Raw genomic sequence first — 20016 nt, 5'->3', positions numbered from 1 at the left:
GTTGTCTGTTGATCTGTTGTCCATTTGGCAAATAGGCTAAATTAAGGGACACAATTTGTATAGACATATTAGTAAGAAAACAGACTTCTAGCATGTGTACTATCATCATCAGCTAATTCCATAGCATAGTATCATAGTTTCTGGTATTTTAAGTAAACATTTTGACATATATGAAGCTTATGAATTAAAATGTAATCCACAAAGTATCTAATGTTGGAATGCAAGTCTATAGTTAACTTCCCACCATCCCAAACTATCAATGCAGATACAAATCTTACTGAAATTTATGTCTAAAGAAATTGAAGTCTTTGCACATACTGTATAACCATGCTGGATACAGAAGGCTGAAGTGGTTCTTGCGATGGTAAAGACTCTTTGCAAGTGTGGTGATGGAGTCACCTCCTTAGTGTCAACTACATATAAGATTTGACAGACAATTGTCCCTTCAATAAATCCAACAAGTACCGTTTGTTGAAATAGATTCATATATTCATGGGTCTATGCTAAGGGTGTAGTCTAAATGGCCATGGGGAAGGCTAGTCATGTCATACAACAAATAACAGTCTGTTAATTCCTGCTAATGAGTAAATTATTACCACTATTCTAGGCACAAAATTAAGATCTCCATCCATTCATTAACTCTGCTTTAGAAGAAAGTAAGGAACCTGCAATGAAAGTTTATACCAAAACTGGGGATAAGTTGAGTCAAGTACCTGTCAAGACAGCAAGTACTGTTGAGACAGGGTGGAGGTTAAGTTCTTTGGAGTGAGCGTTAATTATACTGCTGGCTTTATGGAAGTGGATGAGATTGAAAAGAACACATGTGTGCATTGTCTAGAAGCCTAAGCACAGATCTCCCACATATAAGCCTATATGAAACTGAATTTAGGGAGAGGTTTTTCAGTCATTTAGGATAACTTAGGTCACTTATGCCAATAACATTCTTGGTTAGGTATCTTTGAAGCCTTTCAAGTGAGATTACGTAATTACTAAGGTAAGTGATAAATGAGGTGTATACTCGGTGATGGTTCTGATAAGGGAAGAATAAAGCAGGATGATGGCATCTCTGGATCCTGAAGAGGCACCTCAAAAAATAAGTTAGGCCCGATAGAAGGATTTCCTAATTATAGATGAGATGCAGTGATAAAAGAGAGTTTTTATCCACAAAGGTATGAAGATGTCTAATAACAATCAGTTTTGAGGGGAGGGGTGTCAGTTATATGATATGGAAATATTATGTTTTCCAAAGGAAACCATGCTGCATTTTTTGGCATTCAGGCTGAGACCATGACAGGCACACCAGTCATTAAGTAGACCAAGCTCTCTCTGGAAGATTTGAGAATCCTTGCAGAAATTGATAGCTACACACAGTTTGCAATCATCAGCACACTTGATTAAAAACAGCCCCTTGACTATTGCCTTCACATTTAAGAAGTAGATGGCAAAAAATAAGAGGATTCCATGACTGAATCCTGTAAGATGCTGCTAGGGACATTCTTTTGGTATTACAAAGAATCACCAACCATAATTACATGCTTCTATTAGTGAGACAGTTGTCTATTCCATAGACTTCATAGGGGTAAATTTTGAGTTGGCAGGATTTATCAATTACACCACTGTGAGAGATAGTATCAAAGGCTTTTGCATAATCATTTTATGCCATGCAGGTGGACCGATCTTCAGCCAGGGGTCTTGGTAACCTTTTAAAATAAGGTAACACGTTTGAGAAGACATGATCTGTGTTTCCATGATCTGTGTTTCATGAACTTAAACAGTTCTGAGTGAAACAAGGACTACCAATGTCATTTTTAATTAGTTCAACAATTATTCATTCAGTGGTTTGATTTTAATGCAGCTTGTTCGATTTTAAAATTGTTCCTTTACTTTAAATTTGTGTTTTGATGGAGTTAGAAAAATGCTTTCTTAGGGCCAACAGACATTTGTGTTATATTCTTTGACTGCAAAGGGACTAACTCTAGAATTGTTTAATGAGCTGAGAAGTAGCATTTTGTTTTTAAGGTAAATAGAACAAGGTAAGGGTTATTCTGTTAAAGATGTTCTGTGACTATTTTGGATTTCTTGGTTTATGGTTTGTATGTCTGTTTCTTGTCACTTTCTTTTTTTTTGTGGTTTGATTATTTTAAATTTATGGTTTTGCTTTAAATTTTATCTTATCCTAGCACTAAAAAATGTTCCTGATTTGGGTTAGTTAGCAAACATTTGTGTTGCTTTCTTCAGCTGAAAAAAGGGTTAACTAATTTTTCCAAACTGTCTGCTCTGTTCCTGTTATGCTTTGAAACCCAGTGACTCATGAGTTGCATACCTTCTAAGTAAATCTCAGTTTTAAAACCTCGTCCCCATCTTATGTCATATGCATGTAATGGTCAGTGCTACAAGATAAAATTGGGACTGATTAAATGTCAGTTACCTTCCCTTTCATAGTCTGGAAATTGCTGCAGAGGGTTAAGGTGTTGTGAAAAGTGACTCCTGTGGTACAGGGTTTGTTTCCCTCAGCCCTCATGTGCCTACTGTGTGACCTTGTTGCTCCAAGACTGCCCCTGAAAAAGGACTGTGTCCATTGGGCCTATCTGGTTAACAAATTGATACAATTATTATTATATCTTCCCACATACTAGGTGCTCACGTCATACACACTTCAATTGTTACAGCATTAACCCCCTCCACACCCTTTCCTACTTACTTTTTAAATCTGTAACAACCGGGATGAGACTACGAATTACTGGAGACTATGTAAACCACATCTCAGGCACCAGATTCAGATTAGTACTACTGTTTTACTCATGGTGAGAGGAGAAAAAGCACAGGAGTATTGATTTATAACTGTTATGGACTGGTGTGCTGTTTGTGCAAGAGAACCCTGATTAGTCTGGCTCCCATTACAATGGAAGCCTCTACTATTTAAATTTGTGATTGTTGCACAGCTTGGCACTTCATTGTGCTGAGATGCTGAACAGAAAACACATACATCTAACAAAGGAAGACTACAACAAGACTCCAGCCACCCTACAACATTTGGGACAAGTGCATTTATCACCAGAGAGACTGTGACCTGCTACTCAGGAACACACTTGCAATCAGTGCTACAGTTTTGCTTCTAGAGAGAAGAGCAGCAGAGCGACACTGATTCCTAGCTGTGCATAGCTTCTGTGAGACCGTTAATAATACATAGCAGGCAATAGGGAAATCACTACTGTTGCTTATTCTTGGCAATCCTTGCTTAATTTCCTCAATAATTCCACCAAATGAAGCCAGTTCTGCTCCTATCATCATGGACTCACAGTTTACCTATATTTCTTCCCTTGAAAATCTGCTGGCTGTAAAAGTCTTGTGTTTTCTGACAACTGTTTACTTTTGCACCACTCTGACTCTATATTTGAGAGATGTAAATACTTATTTAAATGGGTTAAATAAGGAACAAATAAACTCACTGAAAACAAAAACGGAACACCACTGCAGCCAGAACGATGTAAAAGAAAAGAAACGCAATTTATTTCAAGACCAAAACAGCGTTTTCGCTTCCAGAAAGCCAGAAGCTTCATCAGCAGTTGAAAGGATTAAAACCAAATGCATTTAAAACAAAGTAACTGGCGCTTGTTGACGACATCACCACAAGCGCCACAATGTTGCTTAAAGGGGCAACGATGAAACTTAAAAGGGCAACAATAACAAGGAGAGCGGGTGAAAACGAATACATAGTATGCCCTGTAAAACTTATATAAAAGAATAAAAACATTCTAAATGAAATGTGAAGCTAAAAAGTTGTATATAGTAAATATCAATAAACAAGAGCAACTAAATGTACTACTGCATCGGGTCACCTAACAGGAGCAAGCAATATGAAAAAAGCTACATATCAAAGGAAATCAATATGTTAAGGTTGCTATTACTTTAAACTATAGATGGAATAGAACATTCAATGGGCTTAACCCTAGCAAAGCAATATATGCAACATTATTCACTGTCCTTGGAGTTGACCAATGGGATAGGTTGGTACGCCACTAAGAGTAAAAAAGTATTATCTAAGGTAGCTCTTATATTTAAAAATAGCAGCAATATTACAGTTTTCGTTTAGCCCAGGAAATGAAAAGGCGTCCAGTTGGAGTTGCCATTCGAGCTCACGAGTTTCAACAATGAGAGATTGTGGGCCACCTCTGATATCCATGCTGATATGGTCAATGCCCATGAACAGGAAGCTGTGGCCGCTGTTATTAAGAATATGTTTTGACAATGCGTTGTCGCTTTTCTTATTGTTGATAGCATAGATGTGTTGGTATATACGGTCACAGAAGCGTCTATCCGTTTTACCAACATAGAAAGCTGCGCAGCATTGGCAAAAATCTACTTCTACTATGGCCTTCGTTTTACAATTAATTTTGTGATTGATGAAATATTTCCTCTCCCCAATGATGAAAGAGTTACCTACTCGAAGGTATCTGCACCATTTGCAACACCCACAAGTAGATGTGCCCTTTATTCTCGTCAAGTGATCACATTTCGTGTTTCTCTGTACAATATCTTTAAGGTTATTACCCCTCCTATACGTGAAGATAGGAGATAAACCTAGCCTATCGTGTAGCCCCGAATTCATGATGAAAAACCAGTTCTTCCTCATAATGGAACAAATATGCCTTGAGTTTGTGTTGAAGGCAGTAATAAAACTGGCCGAGAAGTCAGGGTCCTTATTGGTGTCCACAACAATAGTATCCTGCCCACAAGATGGGTCCAAAGGCAATGGATCCAATGTGTCTAATGGTCTTCCACTTGGCGAGGGGGGAGATCTAGAGGAGAGAAGAGGTGTAAGAAAACCCTCCAAGCGTTTAGAGGAGACTTCCACAGTCAAATCAATGACCAAGTCTACCGGGTATCCTCTGTTTAAGAAGAAGTCTTTAAGTAAGGCACATTCTTTTTTGAAGGCTTCATCGGTGCTGCACATACGGGCTGCCCTCACTAGTTGTCCCTTCACGATCGACCTCTTCTGTTTCCAAGGGTGACAACTTGAAAAATGCAAGAAGGAATTGCAGTAGGTGGTTTTCCTAAAAATGGAAGAACAAAAATTGTTGTTGAAATTGTCCTTTACCAGTTGTACATCCAAGTAGTCGATGACAGAGGAAGAGAAATGGTGTGTGAATCTTAAAAATTCAGTTGTGGAATTCATATATGAAATGAGTTCCAGAGCTTCCTCTTCACCTCCTTCAAAAGGATGAAAATGTCGTCCAAAAATCGTGTGTAGATTTTTGAACAACTGAGAAAAATAGGAGAATTAAATAGGAAAAATTTCTCCCAGTAGGCTACAAATAGATTCACAACACAACTGCCACACGGGGAACCCATTGCAATTCCTTTCTTTTGCAAGAAGTATTGATTGTTGAAAATGAAGAAATTAGAGGATAAGACAATGTCAAGCAAGACAGTGACAATATGAATGTCATTACTGGGAGCCCCAAGTTCCTGTAGCATGAGTTCAATCCATTCAACCGCTTCTACGTGAGGGATGGAGGTGTACAAATCCACCACGTCTATAGTCAGGAAATTAAGATCAGCGTTGAATTGCACATCATTAATCGAGTTGAGGAATGCCCAAGAGTCTTTACAAATCTGCGGGATAGATTTCAAATATCTACCAATGATGTTATCAATGATACGGGCACAGGGGTGCGTGATAGAACTTCTTCCGTCAACTAGTGCCCGCATAGGTGGATCTGAAAGGCTCTTGTGAATTTTGGGGATCCCAAACATAACTGGTACTTTAGGCATGGTGATGTCAACAAAATTGTAAGTATCAATGTCAATTCTGCCTTCCAGGAAAAGATCCCTGAAATACCCTCTAATTCTTTTATATGCAGTGGACAGCTCGTTCAAGGATGAAGTGGCATAGGCAGGGGAATCGAGTACCCTCAGCATTCTCCTGGTGTAATCTTCCTTGTCGAAGATAACTAGACCACCTCCCTTATCTGGTTTAATGACTCGGACAGCTTTATCGCAGAGATTGTTCAAGCTTGCGACTTGATCCTGGGATATATTCCTTGTTGAACTTGAGTTGCGATTGTGGAAAAATAAGTGTCTCAGGTCAAGTTCACAGGCGCTTTCAAAGATGTGAAGACCAGGATGTAAAGGAGGGTTGAATTAACTAGTTAATTTCAATTTGTTGTCCAGTGCAGAAGATTCACTATTGAAAAAAACTTTTAAGTTTAATTTCCGCATAAAATTTAAGATCCACCAGTGTTTTAGCTAATTTAAATTGGTGGTCGGGTACAAAATTTAACCCTTTTGCCAAAAGTTCAACCAGTTCTTGGTCAATCAAGGTATTAGAGAAATTGTAAATGTGGAAGTCGCCTTTAAGATTAGAAATGACATGAGGCAGGTTGTCGTCACCAGAAATGCAGCCTATGTGGGGTGGAATTTCATCAATTAATTCCACCTCTTGTACCTCTGGTTCCAGTTGCCCTTCTTCCCTAAAAAAGGCCTCTGTTGATTATTGTAGTTGTGTGCTTTATTTTGGTTTTTAAGCCTATTACTTCTTCTAGGCCCTTGCACAGGACTAGCCGGACTATTAGTGTCTGTGATGTCCTCATCACAGAGAGGCTCTTCCAGCATTTCGTTATCACATCTGTTATGTGCTGGGTCATCCCTTTCTGCATAGATATTTTATCTAGTAACCTTTTTTACCAGATTCGGGTATGCACAGTGCGTCTGGTAAGCCAACCTGTCTCTTGTTAACTTTTTGCCCTTGTTAACTTTAAGTTTGGACAGTAGGGCATCAATGCTGGTAAAAATATGGCCATAGTCATATTTATACCTAACAAAGTTAATATCAACTTTAATCGCGTTGTCCAAGTTGGATGTTTCTTCCAATAAAATTGTAATTTGTTTGGAATAGTTTTTAATCATTAATTCTAGGAGTTCTGCGCCCTGTCTATTGAACAGAGACTCCAATTCGGAAACAAAAGCAGCATCCGAAAAAAGGCCAGTAGGAGAAAAAGAACTCCTTAATCCTTTAGGAATAACAGCTTCAGCCAAACATTGTTTAAAATATGCAACTTCTAATTGCAATTTTTTCAGTTTCAGTAGTTTACCATCTAGAAATCTCAGCTTCTCTGCTATGTTATCAGAAATGTTACCTGAGTCAGATGGGTCCGTCACCGATGGCCCTGCTCCAGAAAAATCACCAAAAGAAAGAGGTGCTAAGTTGTTGGCCCATTCGGACAATGAGGGCACATCCATGAGTGGTCCGTGACCCGAAATCTGTTGACTGCTAGGCATAGCAGGTAGCTGTCTAGGCGCTGGATTCGTAGAATTGCTGCCATTTCCTGCAGGCATGGAAGGCAAAGCAGCATTGTTAGCAAGCACTTATTTAAATGGGGAACTCATTTCTTAACAACATCCAGTGTCCATAAACAACAGTAAAATAACCTACTAATATATACTGACATTATAAAACAACCTCTGCCTAAACTTTCCAAGGTCTTAGATAGCAAATGTCAACACTCCAGGGACTCATGCATACCTCTAGCCACGACTGCTCTCACATGCAGCTCTAATCAGCAAAACTGCAAGCATGCTCTTCTATGGACTTATAATCCTATGAAAAGTCACAAGGTGCGTGTTACTGTCAATTTCACAGAGACCAGCACTGCACTCACCACACTGGACAAGGCTAGTGTTACAGTAAGGTAGCCTCCTGGTACTAGCATTAAAAATAACAACAGGATATAATCTCAGATAATCTCAGTGTAATTGTAAAATTGTAAAAGCACATTCTCAAAGTCAGTAATAGTTTAATAAGTGAAAAAGTAGCCTTAAATTTAGGATAGTGTTAAAACAGGTTTGATAAGTGCTTTCCCCTCAAATGAGACTTTATGAGACAAAATTCAAACTTGCCAATGTGGCTATATATATGGGTTACCAGTGAACTGAGCATAGGGAAGGAGGTGGTTCTGATCGGGGTTTGCTGATTGTTAATGAAACTTTATTAGATCTAATTTCAAACTAGGCAATGTGCCTATTTTACATTAGTTAAAAATGAATTATAAGAGCAACTGTTTGATATTTTGAGGCCTTCTTCTACTTTGGAATCATACATATTTGTATAGTTATGGAAATATGATTCCAGTACAGATATAGCTCTCCATCCGTGTCACAGTTCAGCACCTATCATGCATTCAGATCAACTGGGAATTGTAGGGGTATATCCATGTTTGTCAGTGAAGCTATTGCTTCTTGCCAAATCATGCATTATATCATAGTAGAAATTAGAGAGGTCCATGTAAGTCTCAATAAAACTGCCTATATACCATATCTTATCTAGACATCCCCTTCTATGTCCTTCTCTGAATACGGGCCTCCACTGTAAATGGGCTCCTGAGCCCAGTGGACCCCCCCGGTCATCAAACTGAAATAAATAAATAAATAAATAAGTCAGAACAAAAGCTTTGGGTCAGACTGAATACACTTACTGTGAGTGACATTAACAACCCACTATAAACTGTCATGCCTATACAACTAGCAACAAAGACACTTAAAGATGCCTCAGTTGTTTTAATTCTAATTCCCTTGATCAAATTGTCCTGCTCCTCACCCGGGATGATAATCTTCCTGGCCTTGTCCCTATCAACTTCTCTCCTTCCTTTACTGCTCATAATATCACTACCTCTTTAATAAAATCTAACCACCTAGCAGTAATCTTCTCACTTGAAACACTCCTTGAAACCAAAATAACCACAGAGTACTTTGCCATTACTCTAGACCAAAACATCCTACTATTTAGAGACTACCTTGATGACTAAAACAGTGCAATACTCCTAATGAAACAGTACGAAATGGACATATGTGTCAAGGAGTCTGTTCCATCTGCCATAAGAATAATGTCAATTAAAAAAAAAAGTCCACATGACAGAATCAGAACTCTCTACTATCCAGATCTTTGCCTCATATTTTTGGTCTGTTCCTTATAAAATGTGTGGTTTTCTGGAAAATCACTGAGGATTGAAGGCATTGAATGACATTTATGTTTCAGACTACATATTCTTCAGAAAATACATACCTCACAAAATTATTTTGGATCAGGTTATATCTGCGCTGTCCAAAAGGAAAAATACTAGATCTGTGGAACCTGATAATCTCCCTAGATTTTCCTAACAGGTGTCACTCACAGCTAAACCAAACTCATCTTAAACCTTCTCCTTTTAACTATTTCCATTGGGTATATCCCTGAAGCATAGAGAATGGCTATAGCAGTACAATTACATCAAGATGGTTGTACAAGAAACTACAGAAGCTATAAAACCATTAACATCAGTAGTATCATCTATAAAATGTTGGAAGGCAAAATGACAAGCAGATAAATAATGGTCTAAGATGACTTACAAACCCAGGTCCTAAACTAATTTGGATTTTTAAAACATAGATCATGCCTAGAAAACCTACCTAATTTCTTTAAAGTTGTCAGTAAGCCCTCAGTGAGATCCTGGCAGTTCGTACAGTTTCCTTGACATTACCAAGGCCTTTGGCACATAGCTAAACTATCCCAACTTAACACAAACTCATATTTAGTCTGGGAATAGCCAATTGTCTCTCCAAAAGAATCCATGCTGTTGACATAGGGATACTTCCTCTAGCCAGAGGAATGTCACCAGCAAAGGTCCACAGGACTCTGTCCTGGATCCCCTTGTTTTTGGTGAATACTTCTCAGAAGTGAAGGCAGATGTCAAGGAACTGTGTTTATCAATGTTTGTTAGTGATTCCAAACTAGATGCAATTGTCAGATCCATCTCAAAAACCCAAGTACTTCATTAAGGCCAGGACTATACCTGTTCATGATGTATCAGTAATGGGATCACCTCAAGTGTAAAAACATGCAATTTAGATACCTTGGGGAAATATACCACCACCACCACCACCACCTCTTACCACATTACTGGATACCTACTTTGATAATAATTATTCTTATAATAACTGCAACTCAGTTATGGTTATTACCTTGTCCAGATGATTGGTAGGGATATCTCCTCTAGGTCCTATGCAGTCTTGGTCCTTCTGTACTCATCCATTATTTGTACTTGAATACAGTGTCCCTTTGAAATATAGAGTGTCAGTGGCACAAAAGGTAGCATACTCACCTTTGGTGCAGAAGGTTGTGTGTTCATTTCCCACACCAGGTAAATTAATTGCTGACATTGTAGTACAGCATAAGGAAGGGTGATGCACTCCTAACTTTGACGTCCTTCAGATGAGATGTTAAACCAAGGCCCCATCAGCCTGAGTTGGTGGTAATTCAGGGGATGTAAAAGATCCTACAGCAATCAAAAATAATGTACATTCTATATACAAAATACACAACTTATTTATAAGTGATTCATATGTTTTCAGCAACAAATATTTTTAGACTTTCAACTCCCCCCACTCTTTCTTCCATAAGCAAAATCATATTCTTTTTCAAAATTTCTGAAAATACCCATTTTCCATTATATTTTATCTCATTCATTCATACCATATAATCCTTATTATACAAAACAATTTCTCATCTAATCTATCTACATATTTTTATTTCATATTTTCATAATATCCATATTCTATTGTGTACATATCTATACAATTAACATTTTCAGTCCTTTTAAACAGTCTTTCTCACATATTTCTTTTCACAACTGATTCACTCTTTCACATTTCAGAAAAACATGTTCACTAGTCTCTAGTTCTCCACAATGCATACAAATTTTATCTTTTTTGATTCATATGGCATATTTGTTTTTACCAGTAGCTTATTTATACAAAGCCTTCGTAATAAATCTGTACATTCTACATATTTTACATATTTTTGCATCTTTTCATTCTTGCTTGTACTGCTTTCACTTCTTTATCTACTGTTTCCAGGGATACACATAATAACATTTTCCATTATATTTTCATATCATGTTTTCCTATTCTTGTCTCTGTTTCCTAAATCATTCTTTCAGAGTAATATTTTTCCTGATATAATTTCCTTTCCATACAAGTGATCCCTTTACTTCAAATATTGATTTATATTTTTCCTTTATAATCTTTATAACAAATTTCCTTTTTCTTGTATTTCTATTAATGCTTTATATAAATTTAATGACACTATATATATTATATATATATATATATATATATATATATATATATATGTGTGTGTGTGTGTGTGTGTGTGTGTGTGTGTGTGTGTGTATATATATATATATATATATATATATATATATATATATATATATATATATATATATATATATATACATACTCAATTGGGATTACTAAACCCAAACCTCCTTTTCTGATAAAATATAGAATTCCTCTTTTCAACCTAGATCCCCATATGAATGTAGATAACACATTAATAATTATTTTTCACATTCTGTTGATATCATAAAAACACTTGCAAGTTGGGTCATCTTAGCTAATATCACAGAATTAATTAAATATACTTTTTCTTGTATGAAAGTTTAAAAGTTCTCCAGAATATACACATACTTTTTATTTTAAGTATGATATCATTCCACTGTGTGACTCTCTGTTATTCACTACCAAACTTTATTCCCAAAAGTTCGACTTGTTTTTTATTAAATTGAATACCTTTTATTTTTCCAGAGAACCCCAGTCCTTTACTTTTTTTTCCATTAATACTTAGAACTGTAGTTCTTTGTTAAGTGTCTGAATAGCTATACTCATCCATTTTTGTTTTTATTTTTCACAACTAATACTAAATTGTCTGTATAAGAGAACATCACTGGAATCTGAATTCCCTCTGGCAAACAATATTTACTTTCCTCTAATGTCCAATTTAGCTCAGAAACTACCACATTCATAATCAATGCAAATAGCATACTGCTTACTGGATACCCTTGCTTAATACCACTCTGTTTCTATTTCTATGGTCTCACTTAACCAACCATTTACCATTATTCTGATTTTATTTTTGCTATATACAGAATTCAACACATTGATTATTTTTTCACTTATGTTATTTTCTGTCAAGATGTTCCATAATGCTTCATGCTGGATCTTATCAAATGATTTACTTATGTCACCTACTAGTATTTTCAATTCTGTTTCCCTGTTCATTACATCATCAACCAGTTCTCTTATTAACATTAACAGTTCTTGACCTCCTTTTTCTTTTATTCCAACTATTGCTTCAGTCAGTAATTTGTTAACCTTATTTATTATTCTGCTTTTATTATTTTCATAAAGCTCTTATAATCCACATTATTTAATACTAAAGGTCTCCAATTTGTATGTCTGTTTTTCTCCCTTTTTCTATAGAAATTTCACTGCACCTATACATATTATTTCATCATTTACACCCTTTTCCAACCATGCATTCAATATCTGTAAAAAATACTCCTTTTGCCATTCTTGCATGTCCTTATACGTTACATATTCAAGTCCAGCTAAATCTGTGGCTGCTTCTACATTTACTGTTTTCAATACATTTTTAAATTCTGTCATTGTAATCTTTTCTTCCATTCTCATATTACTTCCCTCAGTTAATTTCATAGTGTCACCTATGGAAAATGTTTTAAGAATATGTCTTTTAATTGTCTGCTTCATTTTTTGTGTGTATTCACTATACATAATTCATAATTCCTTAAATCTCTTATTATTCTTATTTTTTCTTTAACCATTTTACTTGCATATGGTGCTACTTTTTCCTTTCTTCCTTGTAGAAATATATTTGTTTAAATAACATTTTTTTATTTTTTTCTTGGTTCATTTCATATAATATTCTTTCTTTTTCTAGAAACTCTTCTTTATTGTCTACTATACATCTAAAGACTTGATTACTAATTTCTTTACATTTGTCACTATCTTGTATTCTTTTTTACCTCTGCCATTCTGATATCTCTTTTTTATATTTTATTTTAAACGGATCTACCAGTTAGTCTAGTCTTTATAAAATCCTTTCATGTTTATAAGATCCAGCCATAACTGATGAATTATTTCCTTCACTGGCTCATTTAGGTCTGATTTGTTAATTCTTTTTATCCCTCTGCCTATTCTTATGTAACCTATTATTTCTTGAATTTCTATCCAGACTGCTGCATGATCTGAGGAACTTGTAATTTTTAACTCCTTGATGTAATATATTTAAGGTCTCTGGTAATATAAAATAATCAGTTTCAGTTCTCACATTACTCCTTCTTTATGTCCAGTGTTTACTTTTCCATAAAAACATTTTACAGCTTTTGATCATATCAGAAATAATTTTTACATCCCCGTTTTCTGCCTATGTCTTAGATCACAATTAAAGACTCCCACTAGTATTACTTGCATATTTACACTCACATAATCAAGTATTTTCTTAAACATGATCGCTCTCTTTGTTTTGGTATAGTTTATGCATAGAGTCCAATTATCCTATATAGTTAATTCCTCCATCTTATATCTAATATTACTATTCTTCCTAATACTACTAGAGTATAATCCAGAATCTCTATGCATTCTTTACATTCTTTACATAGAATGGTTATACCTGAACATTTTTCATCTCCTATGTTCCATATAACCTTGCCTTCCCATAACCCATTAACTTGCATTCTTTCTTCTTCTGTTGTTATTCTTATATTTATTAGTAATATGATGTCTAACCTTCTGCACCATTCCAAAATTCCTAGTCTCCATTGAACATTCTTTAAATTATTTATATTAATGGCTAGGATTCTCACCTTGTGAAAAAGTGTTTGTTAATTTTATCCTTTCCCTTTCTTATTTCCTGTAATATCTGTATTTTTGAATTTGCATTTTCTGTCTTTCACTCTTTTTCCAATATAACTTCTTTTACTTTTGACTTTTATCCATTTATCATCTTCTTCATCACTTGAATTACTTACTTCTTCCTCTATCTCCCCATCTTTATTTTTCATTTCCTTTATATTTTCATTTACTTCCATTCCTATATCAATCTCAATCATTTTTTTTTCTTGTTGTTTCCTTTTGTATTATCTAGTAACACATCCTCCCTATTTTGTTCTGCTATTGTTACCTGTATATCCTTTTCTGTAGCATTAAAGCCCATCCATGAATTCCCTATTTTTTCACACTTTATACATTTTTTATCACAGTTTTTGCTTCATGACCTATTTTACCACTAATTAAATACTTCCTTTTATCTTTACCAAACAAAAAAACATGTCATTGGTTGTCTCCAGTATCCAACCAATTCCTTATTCCCTTCCACATTAATTATACTCAGCAAATGCATTATTTTGTCATTTTGCATTTTCAATATAACACCACATTCCCAACTCCAAGTCCATAAACCTCTGTTATCATATATTTTTGTAATGTCCAAAACATCTCTACACACAGTTCTCAAATAGTCTTTTAACTTATCTCTTTCAATTTCAGTTCAAAATTGTATAAATATTCTTTTTTTTTGGCTTCTCTGTTAAATGCCTGCACCCCATACATGTTCCAAGGATTTTCATCCATTCTTTTTTCACACAGTTTTAATAATTTCTCTATATATTATGCCTCTTCAAAGAAAATGTCACAAAAAGTATCTTTATTAATACATATAAAAGCTCTTATCTGTCTGCTTGACACCCAGTGGTGAAATGAGTGTCCCAAACTTCATACCTATCCAGTTCCTTCTCTCTCTTACCACTTATTCTTACCCAATGTTTTCTTCTTACTTCTGCCTTTTTCTATTCTCATCTTTCACCTTCTTTCACTGTCTGTGCATAGGATTACTTCCTGCACTTGTTCTTCTTGGATTTTCATCTCTCCACACAGTGCTGCCTTCTTGCTCTCTGGCTCACTCTGTTCAAATAATTCTTTTAAGTAGGCATTCTGCAATTCTCCCAACTGGAGGGTTGTAACAATATGCTTCAGTGTTGCAGACTTGCATACAAACAAATTTTGTTAAAAAAGCACTTCCAAATCTGACATGTCTACCTCAATTCCCTCATTTTACCTCTTAATGAATATTGCAGTACTCTCTTTACTCTCCTCTCCATCCACCTCACTCTGTTTCACTTTTGACTCCTCCTCCACCACATTTAACATCTCAGCTGTTCAATTAACAGCTTCTTTCACCTTACGCACACAAAAAACACTTGCATTTTCCTCCATCTTCAGATGTTCTGCTTCTCCAAGTCGCTTCTGTGCCCGGACCGGAAGGCAGGAAGTGTAACACAGAATTGTGTCCCCATATGCTCTGAAAAGAATAGGGGAAGTTCCTTGATGCCATGGCCAAATTTCCCCTAGTAGTATAAATACCACCTCAGGTCTCCCCTGAAAAGAGGTTACTAGTCTAATACAACTAACCTGGTCAACAAAGGATAAATATATAAAATATTTCATAGAACGTCTTGATGAGCATGAAAGAATCCAAAGGGTTTAGACCAGCAAGATTTCTAGACTACACAATTTAAGTTACTCCAAAAGACTAAAACTCTACTGTCTCATATGGACTCTTAAGGTATAATCTCTGTTTAGTCTTTCAGTCAGTGAAGTCCTTACCCTTTTCGACCACCTTTGCAGAACCAACAGTCTGTCTAGCACTGTTGTTTGTCTTTCGGCTTTTTTCCAGTAAGGGGTCGCCACAGCGGAACTCTGGTCCGCTAATGATTGGCAGTAGATTTTTACGAAACACCGAGGTGCCAGCTCGACGCCCAACCTTCAACAAAGGCACGCCCATTTATGCAGGCATGCCTTTCGAACACTACCCAACCATGGGGAGAACATGCAGACTCCACACAGAAGGCACTCCCAAGCCACACCGAGAATCGAATGGGAGAACCTCTTGCTGTGAGGTAACAATGCTACTGCCGTACCACCATGGCATCTGTCTAGCACTAATAACTGTAAAACCAATAACACCTGCTGTTGTGACAGATTCATAACCCAACATATTGAATAAACTCATGATGATAGGGCGTGGCTAGGATGCTGAACTGATAGCTGCACTTCATTTCAGCTCTCTTACCTCAATACAATTCCTGACAGGAATTTTACAAAATAATATTTAATTTGAAGAAATTTTTATTACTAACTTATTTCTAATAACTCTGAGCATCTATAAGAAAAATGTTATTGTCAGAACTTGAATAATTCCTGTCAAATTAATTACTGGAAAATCAGCACCAATATCAACTTTACAGCATGAGTCATCTAAGGAATACAGCACAAGACTCTTCTCTCAAAAAAGACCTGCAGTCTCTCATTACAAATATACAGGATCTTACAATAAAATCGACAAGATGGACAATAAAATAGATACTTTTAAAGAAAAGTGCTCACAACAACTGGAACAGCTTCAAGAAATGTTTAAACAGCAGAAAGGACAGATATCACTTCTTGAACAGTCATTAAGTGACATTGACACTAGAGTCCAAATAGAAGAACAACAAACTGAATTCTTACTTCAACAGAATAAATATTTACTAGAAAAGCTTGATGATATGGAAAATCTAACAAGAAGAAATAATATTAGAATATATGGTCTACCAGAAAAATCTGAAGGGGACAATATGATAAACTTTCTTACCACCTGGATACCAGATGTAACAAAATTACCTGAAGCTCTTTCATATGGTATAGAACGGGCGCATAGATCACTAGCAGCTTCTGGAAATGCTTCTTCTCCGGGTAAGAACAAGCCGAGATCTATAATTGTGAGACTTTTTTCTACACAAGATAAAGATCTTATATTAAGAAATGCTTGGGCAAATTCTCCCATCAAATACAATGATTCATTAATAAGATTTGACAATGATTATTCTACAAAGGTGGTTTCAAAAAGAAAATAATTTCTACCAATAAAAAAAAACTTGAAGAAAAAGCAACTGAAAGTCCATCTTTTATTCCCAGCAAGACTGAAAGTTTTTCTACCAAATGGAATAAAAATCTTTGAAACAGTAGATACAGCAATAAAATACCTTACCAACAACATCCTAACACATGAAGAATCTATGGACTGGACAATAAGTACACCGAAGAGAAATGCTGAAGTAAATAATTGGAAAACTGTTGAGCAAAAGAAAAAAAAACTAAAGGACAAATAATCTTACATATGTTATATTCTGTAAAAATCTAAATAATAATACTAACAACAAAAGAAAAGTTCTTACTGTCTTCAAGTTACACCAAAACAGGTACTGTTTTCAATTATATTTTAAATGTCAAAATTAGCATAAATGTAAATACATTTATCTCAAATCACATCAATATACTAAGCATAATTTAAACATTACTCTATTTTTCATTATGATACATCTATTATTTTCATATTCTTAATCAGAGTAATCAATGCATAATAATGTTCCCAAATAGTTATTTATTTATTTATTTATTTATTTTCTCTCTTTGTGTTTTGTTGTTTTTATTTTTTCTCTTCTTTTTATAAAATCTTCATTAACTTATAATATTTTAATCAGTATATGGTTATATTGCTTAATAGGTATAGCAATGGCTGCTATATAACTTATTATCAGTTACATCCCTGACAGCATTACTTTTTATAAGTTAAAAGTGTCCCTGTTTGGATAAACGCTAATGCTGGGCAGAAATGTGTTGCTTTTGAAATGAAGTATTTCAGTTAGGATGTATCATAAGACTACTTTAAATAATCTTAAAAGATGTTCTGCCTTTGACCCATATGCACATACTGATATAGTTCACTGAAAAAATATGTTTTAAGTGATATTTTGAGGCCATAAGTCAGGTGTGTTGTGGCTCCGGACATCCAGAGTTGAAAGATGCTTGTGACTAGCTTAGATATCCTGTTGTCTTTTCTTTTGTAGAGAAATAAGGCATAGTATGTTTAAAATGCAAAGTTTGATAGTTGTGAACACTACTCCGTAAACTAGAGTGCTCGCATGCACACTACAAGAGTTTGTCACCAAGTAAAAGAAGGGAAAAGAAAAAAGAAAAAACACATACCTTTTCCCACTTGGTTCTCGAGACAATTGAACAGCCACAAACATCACTAGAAACTTGAGTTACTTATTGCTTGTCGCATTTACTTGTGTACGCCATCCCCTGACTCTTTCTAATTGATGTCTAGTCAGAAAATAAGCTAGGATCACATTTAAAGATACAGAAACCTAAATTCCTTCTAAGGAAATGTAAATAATATAAAAGGTTCATATAAATATACACAGATATATATTTTTGAAGCACTTTCAGTTTATGGCTACTGATGTCTTCTAGCACCTTGATAGATAAGGATATATATCTGCTTGTCTTTCTGTCAGTTTAGATTTCCAGACATTTTAGCTATCCCTTACTATGTTTTATACAGCAGAGTTTAAAGAGCAGAAATTAATCATCAGCAAATAAAATCACTGCTGTTTTACAAATTCTCTAAAGAAACTAGTAAATGTCAAGCAAATGACAGGTTTATTTTAAGGAAAATTGCCATTTCCCACACTGGTGCTCCTACAAAATACTACTAATGTCCTGCTACCAAAATATGCCCTCACGTGGACAAATGGGATGCAACAAGAAGGTTAAATGTACATTTAGCAAATCAAACATTTAAATAACAGTATAATATACTAGATAGAGAAAGTAAAAGCAATAATTATATAAACAACTATAATAAGTAACATAACAACAGTGGATTTAACCCAATGTGTCAATTATACAATATTTATATCCCATCAAATCTAATTTGAGTAGAAGAGGGAGAGGCTTAGCCCACACCCTAATTTATTACTAAGTTACCATGCGTTATGAACATACATTGTGGCAGGTACTCAACGAGCTATCCATCCTTAGATGGCTCATGCTGTTCCTGTTTGATCATCTGAATAATGACTGCGGTTGTACTCTTCTTATTATATTACCTAGCTGTGGCTTCACCCTTCTTATAATATTACCTGGCTTTTTACATTATCAAGAATGACACAATACTAGTGTATGCGGGTATATCATGTTACTGTTAGTGTAAACAAAAATGCTTGACAATGCAACTGTAATTCTTAAACCTTTCTGCAGACAAATGTATTGTCTAGCAGTTGAGAGCCTGATTGTTCCTAATCAGCAGACCTGTATTTTCATGTTCCAATATGACTACATGAAAAGATGCCAATATTAGTCTGCAAGTTTAGTAAGCAGTAAATTCATTGGGGATTAATTTGAGGGGACACTTATATTATAGCTAAAGCACTTGACATTTGATAAATGTATCCTCTCAATGATGTGTTCTATCTAGTCATTAACTATAAAACAACTTTTCTGAGAAATATTGTTGTAATGCCAGTTAATGATTTTAATTAAATATTTCTATATACAGTCATAAAGCAATTACCAGGATAAATAATACTCTTGCAGTGCATGGATCTCCATAGCTATCATCTGATGTTAGAGGAAAAACAAGCTTCTTAAACACCTTTTTGACATAATAAAGGTGTTACCCCATAGTTTAAATACATTTTGTCTATTTACTGCAAAATGGGTTAGGAATTTTAACCTGTAACATTTTCATACATAATAGTTTAAATCTTAGCAGCTTCCATTATTTTGATATGTTCTCCAGTATACTTTTATTCAGTCATAAGATTAAATTACTGGTGTTAAGTAAGTCAAAATTATATCTCCAGCACTTATTGTCAGCAGATAAACTCACTGGTTAAGTGTCAGTCTAAGCTGTAAGAGTTAATATGTGATATACATAGATGTTTGCTTTAAAAATGTGGTCAAGTGCACTGCAGTTTTACCTCTGTACTGTGTCAGTTTTGATTATACAAAGTCCCTCTGAAAGTTGATAGAAGTGTTAACAACAAAACACTCAATCAAGTAACAACATTATAAGTAGTCTCTTGGATAAGGGAGATGTCTAAATTGTGATCTTGTTGTCTCCAGCCATGGGAATTGTCTTTGAAAAGCTGAAAAATGCAATCAGAGGAACATATTTAATGTCTACTAAAGAAATATTAATATACTTGTACATTGTATTGCATTTCAGTTTATGTTAAACATGAAATATGATGTGGTTTCAGAACTATTCATGTTTTTATTCCAATATGACTTTGC

This window comes from Protopterus annectens, chromosome 6.part0 (genome assembly GCF_019279795.1).
Source record: "Protopterus annectens isolate FY-2018-M chromosome 6.part0, PAN1.0, whole genome shotgun sequence".
Lineage (NCBI taxonomy): Eukaryota > Metazoa > Chordata > Ceratodontiformes > Protopteridae > Protopterus > Protopterus annectens.
Note: the sequence above shows the minus strand (reverse complement) of the source record.